The sequence below is a fragment of the Mobula hypostoma genome, chromosome 6 (assembly GCF_963921235.1).
Source record: "Mobula hypostoma chromosome 6, sMobHyp1.1, whole genome shotgun sequence".
NCBI lineage: Eukaryota > Metazoa > Chordata > Chondrichthyes > Myliobatiformes > Myliobatidae > Mobula > Mobula hypostoma.
This window is the reverse complement of record NC_086102.1, coordinates 46,076,055-46,096,434: the sequence shown is the minus strand read 5'-3', so window position 1 is coordinate 46,096,434 and position 20,380 is coordinate 46,076,055. Positions and strand designations below refer to the sequence as shown.

Sequence of the window (20,380 nt, the reverse complement as noted above, 5' to 3'; positions counted from 1 at the left end):
CGACTGATGTTCCGTGATAGATGTTTGTATTTTATCGATTGAATCGGCAATTTTCTGGAAATTAATTGAAATTTCCGCACGAATCAGCTCCGTAATAGAGGTTGAAATATCCCTTTGAATTATATCCGATATAGCTTTCAAAGTCACCGGTGGTTCAGTCGGAGGAAAATCGGTACCTTTCGGTCTAACCGGAGGTTTGCCGTCTTTCCCATTTTTTCTATTCTTAGACATAGCAGACCTTAAAAGCATCCGATTATCAAAGAGCCCAATTTGTTTCAAAGTATTGTAAAAGTCAATGCCTTAATAGTTAGTTAAAATATAGCTGATCATAGGAAGAAAAACTCAGAGGTAATGGAGCGAGTCAAGAACACGACTTCACTCCATGAGCTCTACCGGAAGTCCCTGACCATGAAGCCTTGCGCGGGCACCTGTGTGCGCATGTGTGACATATGGATATGTGATGTGCGCATGCACATACGTGCTGTTTTTTTTTCCCACAAATCGGTTTGGCTTAATCTACCCGACTATACTGTACATACATTATTTCTACTTTATATAGGCTGTGTATTTATCATATCATTCCTGCTTTTACTATATGTTAGTGTTATTTTAGGTTTTATGTGTTATTTAGTATGATTTGGTAGGTTATTTTTTGGGTCTGGGAACGCTCAAAAATTTTTCCCATATAAATTAACGGTAATTGCTTCTTCGCTTTACGCCATCTCGACTTACGAAAGGTTTCATAGGAACGCTCTACCTTAGCGGAGGAAATATGGGACAAGGGCGGTCCCGTATGGGACAAATCAATTTAGCCCAATATATGGGATGTCCTGGCTAATATGGGACAGTTGGCAACTCTACACACCACTCCCTAGTCACAGGCCTCCAATAGGAGAGGCAACCATCTACTACTACTCTCTGACTTCTCCCGCAAAGTCAATGTCATAACCACTTTACTACCTCATTCTGAAGGGCAAGCCACTGAATCTTCTTGACAACTTCCTATGTGAGACCTTGTCTACGGCCATGCTAAAGTCCATAAATACAACATCCACTGCCTTGCCTTCATCAACCTTCCTGAAAGCCTCCGCAAAAAACTCTGAGATTGGTTAGACACAATTTAACATGCACAAAACTATGTTGACTATCCCTAATCAGGCCCTATCTATCCAAATGCTCACATTACAGTCCCTTAGAATACCTTCCAATAACTGAATTGACTTTATTTCTTGCATCCTTCACATATGCAAGGAGTAAAAATATTTATGTTACGTCTCCATCTGAATGTGCAATGTGTAAATTATAGTAATTTGTAATAAATAGTATGTAAAGTAAGATCTGTTGGCGCGTGGCCAAGTGGTTAAGGCGTTCGTCTAGTGATCTGAAGGTTGCTAGTTCGAGCCTTGGCTGAGGCAGCGTGTTGTGTCCTTGAGCAAGGCACTTAACCACACATTGCTCTGCGATGACACTGGTGCCAAGCTGTATGGGTCCTAATGCCCTTCCCTTGGACAACATATATATACACACACACACACATACATACACACACATATATACACATACAACATACATATATACACACACACACACACACACACACACACACACAGTAAGATCTACAACAGAACAGTCAATATAGCTTAGAAATACAAACTGTGTCAGCATGAATTAATCAGTCTGATGGCCTGGTGGAAGAAGCCGTCCGAGAGCCTGTTGGTCCTGGCTTTTATGCAGCGGTACTATTTCCCAGATGGTATCAGCTGGAACAGTTTGTGGTTGGGGTGACTCGGGTCCCCAGTGATCCTTTGGGCACTCTCTACAAACCTATCACTGTAAATGTCAGATGCGCTGGGCTGACCACATCACTCTGTGCAGAGCCCCGCGATTGAGGGAAGTACAGGTCCCACACCATTTACCATATGCATACCCACACCATTCACCCATTACTGGTGTTGGTTTCACTGGCTTCCAGATTCCTGGCGTATTCTTAGAGTCTTTCTTGTACAGATCTTACTTTACATACTATTTATTACAAACTACTACAGAACAACTTAGCCATCCTTAAATCCTCAGGCACCTCACCCACATTTAAGGACATTTAAATACCTTTGCTGGAGCCCCTGCAATTTCTACACTAACCTCCCACAAAGTCTAAGGGAACACCTTGTCAGGCCCTGAGGATTTACCCACCTTAATTTGCCTCATGACAGCAAGCAGCTGTCTGTAATCCATATACAGTCCATAGCCTCACTGCCGTTTTGTCACACTTCTATAAATTCTGTGTCCATCTCCCAAGTAAATACAGAAGTAAAATACTCCATTTAAGATGCCCCCCATCTCTTTCAGTTCCATGCATAGATAACCATGCTAATCTCCAAGAATTTAGTCCCGTGCTCTCCTTTTATTGATAATATATCTGTAGAAACCCTTGGGATTCTTCTTAACCTTGTCGGCCAGAAGCAACCTCATGCCTTCTATTAACCATCCTGACTTCACACGCAAGTATTCTCCTGTATTTCATATTTTTCAAGTACCTCACTTGTTTCTTCCTTTCGATACCGGCTGTACACCACCTCCTTCTTAACCAGGGCCTCCATTTCTCTCAAAAATACAAGGTTCCATAAACCTATTAGCCTAACTTTTTATTCTGACAGGATTGTACACACTCCGTACTCTCAAAATTTCACTTTTGAAGGTCTCCTACTTACTAAGTATCCCTCTATCAAAAAGCAACCTATTCAAATCCACACTTGCCAGATCATTTCTGATACTATTAAACTTGGCCTTACTCCATTTTAGAATCTCAACCCAAGGATCAGACCTATCCTTCTCCATAATTATTTTGAAATTAATGGAATTATGATCAGTAAATCCAAAGTATTCCTGTACACACACTTTTGGCACCTGCTGTCACGTTCCCTAATAGGAGATCCAGTATTGCCCACCATTATATTGATCACTCAAATTAACTCTATCCTATCCAGCCCTTTTACAGTATGGGAATCCCAGTCAATATGTGGAAAATTAGATTATCTATTATCACAGCCTTATGGTCCTTGCAACTGTCTACATCTACAAATTTGCTGCTCAAAATCCTGCTGACTAATGGGTGCTCTATAATATAATCCCATGAACATAAGACCATAAGATACAGAAGCAGTAGGCCATTCAGCCTGTCGAATCTGCTCCACCATTCAACCATGGGCTGATCCAATTCTCCAGTCATCTCCACTCCCCTGTCTTCTCCTCATACCCTTTGATGTCCAATCATTGGAGTTATCCCTTGGTGAGTCCTCAGGTGGCTGTAGGGGCCGATCTGAGATCCACATATTCTGGTGCAGTGCGGGCCTGAGTAACTGGTGGCTGTGTTTTTTGGTTGCTCATTCTCTCCTTTTGTAGCTGCTACTTGTTCTCCTTGGCACAGAGGCCACTACATAGTCATCCCTTTCTTATTCCTCAGTTTTATCCGTACAGCCTCAGTAGATGTGCCCTAGTCCATCCTGTATGAGCACTGCAGTGACATTTTCCCTGAGTGGTAATACCACCCCTCCCCACTTTAATTCTTCCTGTACTGCCAGGTCTAAAACGATGAAATTCCAGATTACTGAGCTGCCAGTTCTGTCTCTGCAACGAAGTCCCACTAATGGCTACAATGTCATAGTGCCACATACAGAGCCATGCTCTAAGCTCATCCGCCTTACCTACAATACTCCTTGCGTTGAAATGGATGCAACTGAGAACATTATTCCCACCATGTTTAACCTTTCCATTCATGCAGGCTTATCAACATCTTTCCCCACAATCACTCCATCTATCTGCCCTGGCACTCTGGTTCCCAACCCCCCCGCAACTCTAGCTTAAACACACCCCTTCCCCCAAATCAGCAAGTAGTAAATCTTCCAACAAGGATATTAGTCCCCCTCAGTTCAGGTGCAAACCATCCTGTCTGTGCAGGTCCCACCTTCCCTGGAAGAGAGCACAATGGTCCAAAAATCTGAAGCCCTCCCTCAAGTGCCATCTCCTTAGCCACATGTTGAACTGTATGACATTTCCTATTTCTGGCCTCACTAGCACGTGGCATGGGTAGCAATCCTGAAATCAGATTCCTGGAGGTCCTGTCCTTTCACTTAACACCTAACTTCCTCGTCACCCTTTCTAACTATGTCACTGGTACCAATGTGGACCATGACATCTGGCTGCTCACCCTCCCACACAGGAATATTATGGACTCGATCTGAGATGCCCCTGACCCTAGCACCTGGGGGGCAACATACCTTGTGGGAATCTCATTCTTATCCACAGAACCTCCTGTCTGTTTCCCTAATCAATGAATCCCCTATTACCACTCCTCACCTCTTCTCCCCCGTTCCCTCCTGAGTCACAGAGCCAGACTCAGTGCCAGAGACCTGACCGGTGTGACTTTCCTCTGCTAGGACATCCTCCCCAACAATATACAAAGCAGAACACCTGTTGTGAAGGGGTATGGCCACAGGGGTACCCTTCCCTTTTGCCTACTCCATTTCCCTCCCCTGACGGTCACCTACCTACCTACCTACCTACCTGTGTCCCTCACCTTTGGTAGGTACGTCCCTGTATCTCCTGTCAATCAATCCCTCAGACCCCCAAGTTCACCCAGCTCCAGTTCCCTCATGTGATCTGCAGGAAGCTGCAGCCAGGATACACTTCTTGTGGAGGTAGTCATCAGGGTCACTGGAGGTCTCCCTGTCTTCCCACATCCTGCAAGAGAAGCATTCCACTGTCCTGCCTAGCATTCCTACTGCTCTTAATTGCACAATGAGGAAAGAAATTTACCTGAGCTTCAGTCTCTCCTCACTGACACCTCTTCAGCCAAAGCATCAAGTTTTCCACTTTAACACTGGCCCACTCACACCATGGCTATTCCCACAATGGCCACTCCACTTAAACCGAATTTATTTTAATTGACCCTTGCCAAGTGCCTAATTATCTATTATTTAAAGCAAGAGTTTTAATGCATTTGCACAAGCATAAGAAGCTGAACTCTACAATACATTGTTAGTAGTTCTGTTATCTGGATTTGAAAATGTTACAATGTCAACAAAATAGATCACTAAAATATACAATTAATAGAAATGGCTTTCTCAAGCATTACCAGAAGTCTTAGCTCAGTGAAGTAGGCATGTCAAACTATCTTAAAAGTAAATAATCCTTTGATTATGTTCCCTTTCTCCATTATTTTGATAAAATAGCAAGAAATGTATTATCAACTAACTGAACTAGTGAACTTTATAAGTAAATATGCACATGATATGAAAAGACTACCAACTGTGAGAGTTTGTGAATCAAATGTGGTTAGCTAGTGTAAAGCTAGAAAATATTTAAGTGTCTGATCTATCAATATAATGGTAGGTGCCTGGAACGCACCACCAGGGGTGGTGGTGGACACAAATACAACAGAGGCATTCCAGAGGATCATGACTTTGCAGAAAATGGAAGGATATGGATGGACATTGTGTAGGCAGAAGGGATTAGTTCCATTGGGTATCTGTTTACCAATTTAACATCTTGGGCTGAAGAGCCTGTTTCTGTGCTGTACTGTTCTACGTTCTAAAATCCCACTAGCAAGACCATATACACTCTACCTATAACATTTAAGAAATATTTGGCAGAAAAAACTACATTCATGAAAGCATATGTCATAAGACCATAAGACATAGGAACAGAATTAGGCCATCTGGCCCATCAAGTCTGCTCCGCCATTCAATCCTGGCTGATTTTTTTTTTATCTCCTCCTCAACCCCAGTTCCCGGCCTTCTCCCCGTAATCTTTGATGCCATGTCCAATCAAGAGCCTATCAACCCCTCCCTTAAGTACACCCAACGACCTGGCCTCCACAGCTGCATGTGGCAACAAATTCCACAAATTCACCACCCTTTGGCTAAAGAAATTTCTCCGCATCTCTGTTTTGAAAGGGTGCCCCTCTATCCTGAGGCTGTGCCCTCTTGTGCTAGACTCTCCCACCATGGGAAACATATTTTCCACATCGATCTAGGACTTTCAGCATTTGAAAGGTTTCAATGAGATCCCCCTCATCCTTCTGAATTCCAGTGAGTACAGATCAATCAAACGTTCCTCGTATGATAACCTTTTTATCCCTGGAATCATCCTTGTGAACCTCCTCTGGCACACCTTTTCTGTGATGAGGGGCCCAAAACTGTTCACAATACTCAAGGAGAGGCCTCACCAGTGCCTGATAAAGCCACAGCATCACATCCTTGTTCTTGTATTCCAGACCTCATGAAATGAATGATAAGTGATGTGCTGTAGAGACATTGACTTTTTTTTTTACAGTTTATACAAGCCACTTGAATGCAAAAGTACAGTTTTCAATTGCTGATGGCTGATGGGACAAAGATAGGTGGGCAAGGAAGGTGTGAGAAGGATGATACATAGATCCATAGTTGATGAATTCTCAATTTTGGTAAGAAAGTGAAGCACATTATTCCAATGATGAGAGACAGTGGAAATCTGCAAAGCAATCAGATCTGCTGTCTGAGTACAGTATATATGTAGATAATTTTGCAGACTAACAGAATGTTATTGTTTATTGTCAGGTGAACTGAATACATAACTAGGGAGATTATACTTCACTTATACATGACATTGGTGAGACCAAATGTATACAGTTCAGGTCTCCTTCATTAAGGATGTTAATGCATGGGACAGGGGGGTTTCAAAAACTCATGTCCTCAATATTTATTGCTCATTTATTTATTATTTTTTGTATTTGCAGTTGTTGTCCTTTGCACATTGACTGTGTGTCTATCCTGTTGGGGGCGGTCTTTCATTGTATTTCTTGGATTAACTGTGTGTGCCCACAAGACGACGAACCTCAGGGCTGTATATGGTAACATGTACAGGGTGTACTTTGATAATAAATTTACTTAGAACTTTCCTTAATGCTGGTTTGGGTGAGATAAAAGGAAGGGGTGAGCTGACTAAGTTTGTATGCTTTGAATTTTGAATTTGAGAAGGACTTGATTGAGAAGATCCTGATGGGATGGATGATCACAGACAAAGGAGCAGAAGCAGGCCATTCGGCCCATCGAGTCTGCTCCGCAACTCCCCCATAAGCTAAACTATTCACCCATCTAGTTCCAATTTCTGGCTTTTTCCCCATATCCCTTGATACCCTGACTAATTAGATACCTGTCAATCTCCTCCTTAAACACCCTCAATGATTGGGCCTCCACAGCTGTATGTGGCAATGAATTCCACAAATCCACGACCCTCTAGCTAAAAAAATTTCTCCTCATCTGTTTTAACTGGGTACCCTCCAATTCTAAGACTATGGCCTCTTGTCCTGGACTCACCCACCAAGGGAAACAACCTTTCCACATCTACTCTGTCCAACCCTTTCAACATTCGAAATGTTTCTATGAGATCCCCTCTCATTCTTCTATACTCTAATGAATACAATCCAAGAACCGATAAACGCTCCTCATATGTTAGCCCCTGCATTCCAGGAATCATCCTCGTAAATCTTCTCTGAACTCTCTCCAACATCACTATATCCTTTCTAAGATAGGGGGCCCAAAACTGCACACAGTATTCCAATGAGGTCTCACTAATGCCCCATAGAGCCTCATCAACACCTCCTTACTCTGATACACTATTCCTCTTGAAATGAATGCCAACATAGCATTCACTTTCCTTACCGCCAATCCAACTTGGTGGTTAACCTTTAGGGTATCCTGCACGAGGACCCCCAAGTCCCTTTGCACTTCCGATTTTTGAATTTTCTCTCCATCTAAAGAATAATCTGCCCGATTATTTCTTCTTCCGAAATGTACAACCGTACATTTGTCAACGTTGTATCTCATCTGCCATTTCTTTGCCCACTCTCCTAAACTGACTAAGTCTCTCTGCAACCTTTCCGTTTCTTCAACATTTCCTGCTCCTCCACCTGTCTTGGTGTCATCCGCAAACTTAGCCACAAAACCATTTAATCCATAATCCAAATCATCGATATACATTGTAAAAAGAAGCGGCCCCAACACCGACCCCTGCGGAACACCACTAGTAACCGGCAACCAATCAGAATAGGATCCCTTTATTCCCACCCTTTGCTTTCTGCCTATCAGCCAGTGCTCCACACATTTCAATAACTTTCCTATAATTCCATGGGCTCTCATCCTATTAAGCAGCCTCATATGCGGCACCTTATCGAAGGCCTTTTGAAAATCCAAATACACAACATCCACAGTCTCTCCCTTGTCAATCTTATTCGAGATTACCTCAAAAAATTCCAATAGGTTGGTGAGACAGGATCTTCCCTTCATGAAACCATGCTGGCTTCGGCCTATCTTGTCATGCACCTCGAGGTATTTCATAACCTCATCCTTGAGGATTGACTTCAATATCTTTCCAACTACCGATGTCAGACTAATAGGTCTGTAATTTTCTTTTTGCTGCCTCCTTCCTTTCTTAAATAACGGAACTACATTTGCGACCTTCCAGTCTCCAGAACCATGCCAGAGTCTATTGATTCCTGGAAGATCATTTCCAATGCTTCCACAATCTCCAAAGCCACCTCCTTCAGAACCCTTGGGTGCACCTCATCCGGACCGGGAGACTTATCTATTCTTAGTCCACTTAGCTTCCCAAGCACTTTCTCTCTAGTAATCTTGACTGTACCTAATTCTACTCCCTAATACCTCTGGCTATCAGGTATGTTGCTCATGTCTTCCACTGTGAAGACTGATGCAAAATACTCATTCAGTTCCACCGCCATCTCTTTGTTATCCATTATAATTTCTCCAGCATCATTTTCAATCGGTCCTGTATCTACCCTTGTCACTCTTTTACTCTTCATATATTTAAAAAAACTCTTAGTGTCCTTTTTTTATATTAATCGCCAACTTCCTTTCATAATTCATCTTTTCTTTCCTAATGACTTTCTTAGTTTCCTTCTGTAAGTTTTTAAAAAGTCTTCCAGTCCTCATTTTTCCTACTAATTTTTGCTTCCTTGTACGCCGTTTCTTTTGCTTTTATTTTTGCCTTAACCTCTCTCGTTAGCCACATTTGTGCCATTTTTCCATTCATGATTTTCTTTTTTTTTTGGAATATATTTTTCCTGCATTTTCCTTATTTCTTGTAGGAACTTCAACCAATTCTGCTCTGCCGTCCCTCCATTTAGCTTACTTTTCCAATCGACTTGGGCCAGTTCCTCCCTCATACCACTGTAATTTCCCCTGTTCCACTGAAATATTGATACACCTGACACCAGCTTCTCCTTTTCAAATTTGAAACTGAACTCAATCATATTATGATCACTACTTCCAAGGGGTTCCTTTACCTCCAGCTCCCTAATCGCCTCAGGTTCGTTACACAGCACCCAATCCAAAACAGCCGGTCCGCTGGTGGGCTTCTGGACAAGCTGCTCCAAAAAGCCATCCTGTAGGCATTCTACCAACCCCCTCTCCTGAGATCCATTACCTTCCTGACTTTCCCAATCCACTTTCATATTAAAATCCCCCATAATTATCTTGACATTTTCCTTCTGACACGCTTTTTCTATTTCCAGCTGCAACTTGTAGTCCACATCCCGGCTGCTGTTTAGAGGCCTGTATATAACTGCTATTAGTGTCTTTTTACCCTTGTCATTTCTTAATTCTACCCATAAGGATTCTACCTCTTCTGATCCTATGTCTTTTCTTTCTATTGATTTGATATCGTTACTTACCATCAGGGCCACGCCACCCTTTTTATCTACCTTCCTATCTTTCCTATACACTGTGTATCCTTGGATATTCAGCTCCCAATCACATCCATCATTTAGCCATGACTCGGTGATGGCCACAATGTCATATCTTTTAAACCTGCAGCTGTGCAGCAAGGTCATCCACTTTATTTTTAACACTGCGTGCATTTAAGTACAGTACATTTAGATTAGTATCTGTTGTTGATTTTGCTATATTTCTATTTTGCAGCAAATTATCCTGTATATTCACCAGCCTGTCCTGCTTGTGATCTTCGCTGCACAGTATTTTTGACTTATTTCTATTTTTCTCTTCCTCGACCCTAACACCTTGGTTTCCTTCCCCTTGCCAACTTAGTTTAAACCCTCCCTAACAGCTATATTAAACAATCCCACCAGGATATTAGTATCTTTTGGGTTCAGGTGTAATCCATCTTTTTTGTATAAGTCATACCTTCCCCAAAATAGATCCCAATGATTCAAGAATTTGAAGCCCTGCCCCCTGCACCAGTTAGTTAGCCCCACATTCACCTGCTTAATTCTGCTATTCTTACCATCATTAGCACGCAGCTCAGGCAGCAATCCTGATATTATTACTCTGGAGGTCCGGCTTTTCAATTTTCTTCCGAGCTCCCAGTAATCATTCTTCAGGACCTCCTCTCTTTTTCGGTCTATGTCATTGGTACCAACATGTACCAAGACTTCCGGCTGCTCGCCCTCTCTCCTCAGAATACTCTGGACTTGATCTGAGACATCCCGTACCTGGGCACCAGGGAGGCAACACACCATCCGGGTATCCTTGTCCGGCTCGCAGAATCTCTTGTCCATCCCCCTTCCGATGGAATCCCCTATAACTACCGCATTTCTTCTTGCTCTCTTGATTTCGGCACTGGGCAGAATGCCAGAGTCTCGTTCACCTTGGTCCTCTGTCAGGTCTGCCTCTTCAACAGTATACAAAATGATATATCGATTTCTGAGGGGGACTGTCACAGGGGTGCTATCCACTACCTCTCTATAGGTAGTATCTATCACCTCCTCACCTTCCCTAATTAGCCGAAGGTCATCAATTTCCATCTCCAGCTCCTTAACACGGTCCTTCAGGAGCCTCATCTCAGTGCACCTGGTGCAGATGTAATCCTTGGGGAGGCTGGGAGTCTCCCAGGGTCCCCACATCTGGCACTCCAAGCACAACACTAATCCTAAATGCGTACCTCTAGTGCTACTGTTTGTACTAAATACCAAAAAACTGTAACTTACTCCATTACTATGAGACTCAACGGTTGCAGGAAGCCTCTTCCCGTCTCCGCCGAAGCCCGTTGAGCCAAAGCCCTTTCACTCTGCACCCTCTCACTCCTCAGCCCGCTCCGACACTGCCCGCTGGATATGGCGGTTTTCTTTTTAAACTGTTGGCGCTCAACTGGATGACGTCATGTGTCTGCGCAGTTTGGCCTTTCTCCTACTCCGAGAAATAAAATATCTTCTCGCTGGAAATCCTTAGCCTCTTACCGCTGTCTTCTTGATCTGAATTTGAGAAGGACTTGATTGAGAAGATCCTGATGGGACGGATGGGGACCAGTATATTGTAACTTTCATAATCTCAGATACTTGTAAAATGCTTCACTAAGTAAGAACTTAAAAAAAAAAGTTCCAGCATTTTAAAATTAGAATATTTACATACCAGGGTCACATAAACAGCATTCAGTTTTAGTAATGTTACTAAGTGACAAGTTATTTCAAAGAGTATTGCATGAGCTTTCAAGTTCTTCATTGTAGGTACTTGAGAAATAAACAGAACCTCTTAACTGTCTCAGCTGAAGGACAGCAGGGCCTTGGCCCCAATTGTCAACTCTTTATTCACCATCATAGATGCTGCCTGACTTGCTGAGTTTCTAGAGCATTTTGTGTGCGTAACACTAGCAGAGAACTCTCTCAAACCTAAATTGAGTCTAGGCTGAGTCTTGACATCACAACCTGCTTACAAAGGCCTGACAAGAAGAATGTTTCAATAACTGCCAAAAACTTTATTAACAATGGTTGCTAAAGAAGATATGAAATAGAACAAAACTGAAGGCAGCCATAATTCCTACAAAATGCAGATGATAGAGACTGCAGATGCTGGAACCTAGAGCGAAAAGCAAGCTGTTTGACAAACTCAGCAGGTTAAGCAACACCGGCAGAGTCAAAGTGATAGTCAACACCCTGCATCAGGACTGAAAATGTAAAGAGGAGATTGCCACTACAATGAGGGAAGGAAACAGGTGAGGCAGGAGCAGGCAAGTAATAGGTAGCACCAAGTAAGCAGAGGTTGGTGTGCAGATGGAATGAAGTGGGGGGTAGGGAAGGATGAAGATGTTAATAGAGGTTGTGAGATGATTAAATGGAGACCACAAAGGACAGCAGAAAGGAAGGTGATGAGTGGAAACAGATATTGGAAGGATGGTGAGCAGGTGGGAACAGTTGGGCTAGGAATAGGGGGCCTAGTGGATTGTGTGTGGAGATGGGGGGGGGAAGCGATAGGGAGAGAGGACCAAGTGGGGACAGGTTAAGGGAAAGGCAACACAGAACTGGGTGAGTTGGGAGAAAGATGAATGTGATGGGACCTGGGTGGATTGATCACAGCAGCAGATGGGTGTGGGTTACATGAAATTGGAGAGTTCAATGTTCATGACATTGAGTTGTAGTCTACTCAGAATATAACGTGGTTGTCCTCATGTTTACATTTGGCAGTGGAGGAGGCTGAAGACAAACAGGCTGAGGTGGGAATAAAGAGGAGAACTGAAGTGAGTGTAACTGGGAAATCAAGATGACCACTGTGGACAGAGCAAAGCTGTTCAACCTAGCCCGCATTTGGTCTCACAGATATAAAGGAGACCACATCAAGACCATCAAATGCAATAGACAAGTTTGGAGAAGGTGCACATGAATTTTTGCCTCACCTGGAAAGTCTGTTTAGATCCTGGATGGTGATGACAGAAGGTTAGGAACAAGTATAGTACTTCCTACAATTCTGACAAACCTTTATAGATGTGTCGTGGAAAGTACAGTATAATGACTGGTTGTGTCCTGGCCTGGTATGGAAACACCAATGCCTTTGTACAGAAAATCCTACAAAAAGTACTGGACACAGCCCATCGCGGGTAAAACCCTCCCCATCACTAACCACATCTACACAGAGCATAGGAAAAGGAAAGCAGAATCCTTCGGGGACCTTAACCATCTAGGCCATGCTGTCTTCTCACTGCTACCATCAGGAAGAATGTACAGGAGCCTCAAATACACACCACCAGGTTCAGGAACAGTTATTATCCCTCAACCATCAGTCTTTTGAACCAGAGGGGATACTTTCACTCGCCCCATCACTGAACAGTTCCCATAACCTGTAGACTCACCTTCAAGGACTCTTGTCATCTCACGATCATGGAGGAGAGGCAGGTTTCCATGATGTGTTAAGCTGTGTCAACAACTCTCTGCAGTTTCTTGTGATCACGGCAGAGCAGTTGCCGTACCAAACAATGATGCATCCAGATAGGATGATTTCTATAGAATACTGATAAAAATTGGCAAGTATCAACAGGAATAAGCCAAATTGCTATAGGTTCCTGAGGATGTAGAATCGCCGGCAAGCTTTCTTGTAGCAATCGACAATGTTCACTCTAGGAACTTGAAGCTCTCAGCCCTCTCAATCCCAGCACCACTGATGTAGACAGGAGAATGCGTACCATCTCCCTTCCTGAGGTCAATGACCAGCTCTTTTGTTTTGTTGACATAGAGAGAGAGGTTGTAGTCATGACACCATGCTCTATCTCCTTCCTGTACTCAGTCTCACTGATATTTGAGATATAACTCATCTGTAAATTTGTAGGTGGAGCAAGAGCAGAACCTGGTCATGCAACTTGTGGGTTGCACCAGTATTGAGAATAATCATGGTGACGGTGTTGCTGCCTGTCCTTACTGACTGGTCTGTTTGTCACGAGGGGCAGGGAAAGGACAATACCATTTTGATGAAAAAGGCACCGAGAACATTTAAGTCAACAGGTCAAACTGCCAAATAATACAGGAAAAAAATACACAATTTCATGATCTTTTCTGCACCTTCAAGATATCCCAAAATAACTTGCTTTTGAAAAGTTGGAATTGAAAAAGTGCAACTGCCAACTAGACAAACAAACAATCCTAGACAACAATGTAATGACCAGGTAACTTATGGAATCAGAGTGCCTTGTCACATAGAAACAGGCCATTCAGCCCAAACAGTCTATAACAACCATGATTCCCATATAAGGTAGTTCCATTTGCCTGTGTTTGGTAATACCTCTGAGCCTTTCCTATTCATGTACCTGTCCAAGTACTTTTTTAATATTATTGATGTACCTGTCTCTTCCTCTGTCAGCTCATTCCATATACTGACCACACTCTTGGTGAAAAGGGTCCCTATTGAATTTCTCCCCTCTCAGCTTAAACCTTGGCCTCTCGTTCTGGATTCCCCAGTCCTGGGGAAAAGACTGCACGTACCCCATGTTCCTCATGATCTTATACATCTCTCAATGGTAACTGGTCATTCTCCTATGCATGCTATTCCTGTACTGATGTTGATTGAGGTATAAATACTGACCAGGAACCAAGGAATAATTCATCACACTTAATCAAAGTGGTGGTGTGGGATCTTCTCTGTCCAATTAAGAAAGGACACAGAGCCATAGTTCAACATCCCATCTCCAAAAGTGCAGCTCTCTCTCAGTTTTGTGTTCAAGTCACAATGGCAATTTCCACCTTCAATAACATCTATTAAAAACTTAAACAATCTGTACTGAAAAGACATATTATAGAATGTACGTACATTTGAAAGGTACAAAAGAACCAAAGTGATGAAAATAATTTTTGAAAAGCAAAGCTGTCATTGTGATTAATGTAAAAATCTGAATCCTCTTCAAAAAGGATTTTGACGCAGTACTCTTGTTGGATGGACCAATGTAACAAGCTAACAACAGCAAATTAAGACAGCGATTATTGGGAAGGAATGGTGAAGGATCAGACAGAGGAAGATAAAAAAAAAACATTTAGAAACTAAATAATGACACATGGTAGTTCCATCTAAATTTAGCTTCTTAGATGTTCATGTGATTATAACTATCGATGATTAATTATGCGGTAAACGGATGGATATTTGTTTAAACTTTCAAATGATTTCGCCGGCAATTATCTACTTCTCAAACATAATACCTATATATGTTTGCTTATAATTATTGTAAATTGTTATAATGAGAACTACGTTATTCTCTAAGTGTAAATTGAAAAATGTGAAATATTCTATTCCCTAAAATTATGATAGGAAGTACCCCAGTCTCCCGCATCCATTGCACCGTTTTGTATTAATCCCATCTCATTTGACTTCAATAACATCTAAAAAAATATAAATATCAACTCAACAGTCCTTATATTTGATAACCACACAATATTCTTCTTCCACGTATTTTGAAGATTATCAAACACCCAACAGTATCACCTGTTTTAAAGCAGTCAACGATCAAAGCGAAGCCGACGAAGCTTATTAATAGTTAAATAGTCCTTTAAAAATTCAAACAGGATCGCTCTTTTGTATGCGACACTGATTTTGTTCTTTGTTACACCGCTGCGTCGTTAGATTTAAATCCATTGCTTTGTGCGTCTGGTGCTGACGAAGCCGGCGGACAGTTCTGACCTGCAACACCGCCTCGCCGCAGAGTGTTATCTATTTTATTCCCAATACAGTACTGTACCCGGCAGCCACGGCCGGTACTGACCCGTGTTGTCGGCCACAGGCCGCGCAAAGCCCCAGATAGCCGAGCTCCTCCCCCTACCTGTTCATAGCGACCCGGCCCGGCCCGGCCCAGCCCAGCTCAGCTCCGTCCGTCGCCACCACTCCTTCAAAGCCGCGTTCACGCTGCAACAGCTCGGCCGCCCCGATCACCATAACGACCATCGCTAGGCAACGGAAACAATTTACCGAGTCATGTGACGCGTGGTTTGCCCAGCGCCCGCGGAGTGGAGCGCTGGTCCCTGCCCTTCATAGCGCGTCTCATGTCTCCGCGGGGACTGATTTGGACAACGGCAGAAACTTAGTTACGTGTTGTAAAAAATGAATGATGCACACTGAATTAATTCAGCTGTAAAACAACCATGCCATAGTTCCTTATCGGGGTAATATATGAGGAAATAAGGTCTGCCTATGTAAAGTTATAGCAGCCTTAAATGCAAACCCTTACGAACATCGGATAGTACATATAACACAGGGACATGCCCGCCGGCTCACGGTGTCTGTGCTGAGCAGGATGCCAAATTAACATAATGCCTTCACATAATTCATATCCCTCCTTTTTCCCGACTTTACATGTGCTTATCTAAAAGCATTTTAAGTGTCACACCTACTATCATTATATCTGTTTGATCTTGGCAGCTACCCCTCTCGTGTAAATAAAAACTCCCCTTCAAGCCCCCCCCCTTTAAATCAATGCTTTCTAGCCAGAAATTAACGTAAAGTAACAAACACGAGAAAATCCACAGATGCTGGAAATCCAAATCAACACACACAAAATACCGAAGGACCTCAGCAGGCCAGGCAGCATCTGTGGAAAAGAGTAAGCGGAAGAGCCTCGGCCCAAAACGTTGACTCTTTACGTTTTTCCATAGATGCTGCCTGGTCTGCTGAATTCCTCCAGCATTTTGTGTGTTGCTTTAATATAAAGTGGTCCCATTTGCAATAGCATTAAATAGGCAAGTCAAGCAAGGTCAAAAGGTGAGGACAATGGAAGATGTAAAGACACTGATGAGAAGAGGCAAGAAGAAACAGCAACTACAATAGACAACCCTTTTCTGTAATTAAGATAGATTATGGATATTCTGTAATTTCACCTCAATTTCAAATATTACCTTGTTTCCAGCACCCTCTCAGTTCACTATGGTATGCTTCTCCACAATCTCCAAAATAACAGAAGATCTGGAAACACTCACCAGGTCATGCAGCATCTGAGGAAAGAGAAACAGAGTTAATGCTTCAAATGGAACACCTTTTGCCAGAAGATTTTAAGGAGCTGAAACATTAATTAGGTAATTTTCAATAGAGAGGGTATGGTATATGATGTATCAATGAGCAAAAACAAGATTGAAGAGAAACGAATCATGTGGGAAATGATAAAGTGATTTAAAAAGGATAGAAAGTGCTAATCCCATAATAATTCGGCAGGTAAGGCTGGGATCACAACAAAAAATGAGTAAACCTAAAGGCTCAGTTTCTGAAAGTGCAAAACATTTAAAACAAAAGCAATGAAAAGAAGCACAAAATAAATAAGTATGATAAGTATTGTAGAGAAATGGCTTCATGATAAAATACAGTGGAATCTGAATATTGAAGAGTACACAATATACTGTATTGAAGGCATAAGCACCAGAGATTCTGTAGATGTCGGAAATCCAGAGTAACACACACAAAATGTTAGTGGATTTCAGCAGTTCAGGCATCGTCTATGGAGCAAAATCAAAAGTCAATGTTTCAGGCCAAGAAACTTCACCAAGATATTCTGAAGCCTGGAAAGCAAGGAAATAGTGAAGGAAATGGCCCTGTTGGTTAATGATGGTCTTAACAGAAAAGAGAAGGATTGTCTAAATTGAGAAAAGCAAGCTATGGAAGTGGTTTAGATGGAGACAGAATATAACAAAAGCAAGAACTCTCTTGTGCAGAACCCCTGGCAGTCTCCACACAGGAAGACAGAGGTGGTACTAAGCAAATTATTGAAGCTGCAGGCTGCTAATGTCATGCTGTATCCCAAACATAGGATCACACAGAGACTCAAAAGGGTTAAACAAAACCAAGAATTTTATTAACAAAATAGTTGAACCACAAGATCTTGGACAATTCAGCCAGCACTTCACTAGTGTGTGTTTCTCTCTCCCTCTCTCTCTCCCTCCCTCTCTCTCTCTCTCTCTCTCTCTCTCGCCATCCATCCCATAGGATCATGACGGTTCCTTTCAGTCAGTAAGTGGGGTGGTACCCCACTCCTCAGAAAGGAACAGCATGTGTGTGAATGGATTTTAGGTGAGTAGGGGGGTTGCACAGATCCAGACCCCCACCCTCTCAACATCCCCTCCCAGATCCAGTGGCATGGTGGGGTCCAAGACGGCTGGGGGAAGTTCTGTTGCAGTGAATGGCCAGACCAAGCTTCGATGCAAGGGATGCTCTTTCCGCGCTTCACAGAACGTATTTGCTAGATGGCCATTGACCCTACGAGAGGGTTCATCCGCCCTTTGACAGGTCTTGTTTTTCATCCTGCAGGGTGTCTAGTCGCCCTCCTCACTAGGCAAGCCTGGTGGGGGAGCCCGTTTAGTCACCGACCACCTGACCATGCGACAGGTATTACTGGGTTACATGGTACCAGTAGCACTCAGATGAGTGACCTGACCAGAGGCAAGGTTCACTAGGCAAGGTTTAAAACAATCAAGCCAATGAAGGAGTTAGCACTGCCCCTTTAAATACACTTCATGGCACGAAAGACTCTGTGCCCAGCTGATAAAACCCTAGACTAATAACAAGGTTACAAGTAATTATTCTAAGTCAAAAGTTCAAGGATACTTAATTAGATACCTGCAAAGTCTCGGAGAATTAACTGGAAGTATTCAAGGACAATTGCAACTTAAATCTAAACTAGAGAAGACCAAACAATAACACATAAAAAAATCTAAGTGCAACAATACAGATAATTATAATTATTAAAACGCAGAGAATACAGAAAGAAACCAACAGCAAAAAACTCAGAGCCCTCAGAATACTCGACCGATGACCTGAGGTCATGACAGATAAGCTGTCTGGTCCTTGTGGACGTCATCTTTGAGTCTTAACAGAAGTGGCTAGTGAGATATTAAATATGACGGTTTTAATTTTGGAAAGGTCCCGAGGTTGAAGGAGGTTCCATTACAAAAAAAAATAATGAAAGGAGCTCTGTTACTCAAAAAGGGATCGGAGTTGGTGGTGGGAAACAGAATAGGGAATTACAGGCAAGTGCTAGACGCTATTATTAAAGATGTTATATTTTAATGTAAGGAGCCTATCCAATAAAGTAGATGAATTGAAAAAGCGTTTATTAACACATAGAAATACAATGATGATGCCATCACAGGGTTGACAAGTGGGCAGGACTGGAAACTCAATATCATGGGGTATAACCTTTCAGGCAAGACACAAGGGGGTATAAATGACATGGTTGCATGGTACTTTTAGTCAAGGAATCTATTACCTCATAATTGAGTGAGGATATTATAGAAGGCTCTTCAAATATGAACAAAAATATGTTATTTTGCTGTGGCTGTAATACAGTCCTTCTAACAATCAACAGAAGATAGAGAAACAGGTATGCAGAAAGAGGTGAATTGACGTGATTAAAAATAGGGTTATAGTACTAAAAACATAAGAAATAGGCCCATCAAGCATCCTCCACCATTCAATAAGATCATGGCTGATCTGACCATTGAGCCATCTCCACCTACCTGTCTTTTCCCCATAACTCTTAATTCCCTACTATGCAAAAAACTATCCAACCTTGGCTTAAATATATTTACAGGGGTAGCCTCCACTGCTTCATTGGGCTGAGAATTCCACAGATTCACCACTCCTTGGGAAAAGCAGTTCCTCTTCACCTCCGTCTTAAATTTACTCCCCCGAATCTTGAGGCTATATTCCCTAGTTCTAGTCTCACCTACCAGTGGAAACAACTTTCCTGCCTCTATCTATTCCCTTCATAATTTTATATGTTTCTATAAGACTTCCTTTCATTCTTCTGAATTCCAGTGATTACAGTCCCAGGCGACTCACTATCTCCTCACATTCTAACCCCCTCATCTCTGGAATCAACCTGGTGAACCTCCTCTGCACTGCCTCCAAAGCTAGTATATCCTTCCTCAAGTAAGGAGAGCAGAACCGCACGCAGTACTCCAGATGTGGCCTCGCCAGTACCCTATACAGTTGCAGCATAACCTCCCTGCTCTTAAAACCAATCCCTCTAGCAATGAAGGCCAACATTCCATTTGCCTTCTTAATAACCTGCTGCACCTGCAAACCAACCCTTTGCGATTTATGCACAAGCGCTCCCAAGTCCTTCAGTACAGCAGCATGCTGCAATCTTTTACCATTTGAATAATAACCTAATCTTCCATTTTTCCTTCCAAAGTGGATGAACTCGCATTTACCAACATTGTACTCCATCCGCCAGACCCTTGCCCACAATTACCCCTATAATAACTGGGAATGACTGATCATAAAAGGCTCAGAGGGGTCAGAATTGTTGACGTATGCCCAAGAAGGTTTTGTGATTGAAGAGCTATGAAGACAAACCAACATGGGAAGGGGGTATTACTGAATATCTTGGGTCAAGTGTAGAGATTATCAGTGGATAGAGCATTTTGGAGAAAGTGGCCATTAATCCGTATATTTCAAAATGGTTGTGAAGAAAGATAGGAATAGACCAGGAGTAAAGGTCTTAATTTGGGTTAAGGCCAATTTCATTAAAGTAAAACCTAGAAAAGGTAGATTCAGAGCACTTAAAGATTTAGAGAGAAGGTTAGTTTTATTTGTCACAAGTACACAGAAAAAGACAGTGAAATCTATTTTTTACAATA

The 20,380-nt window shown here is 42.4% G+C and overlaps 1 protein-coding gene across 4 annotated transcripts in view; it reads right to left on the bottom strand.

Moving 5' to 3' along the window:
* The window catches only part of nme7 (NME/NM23 family member 7), a 259,259-nt gene that overhangs the window by 224,422 nt on the left and 14,457 nt on the right, over nucleotides 1–20,380 (bottom strand). For 2 of the 4 annotated variants that reach the window (XM_063050742.1, XM_063050746.1), the window contains exon 1: nucleotides 15,577–15,731. The gene's annotated coding sequence lies outside the window, so the exon portion shown is untranslated. Of the gene's footprint in view, nucleotides 1–15,242; nucleotides 15,540–15,576; nucleotides 15,732–16,645; nucleotides 16,742–20,380 lie in introns of those variants that run through there. The other 2 variants (XM_063050744.1, XM_063050743.1) reach the window with 2 other exon arrangements.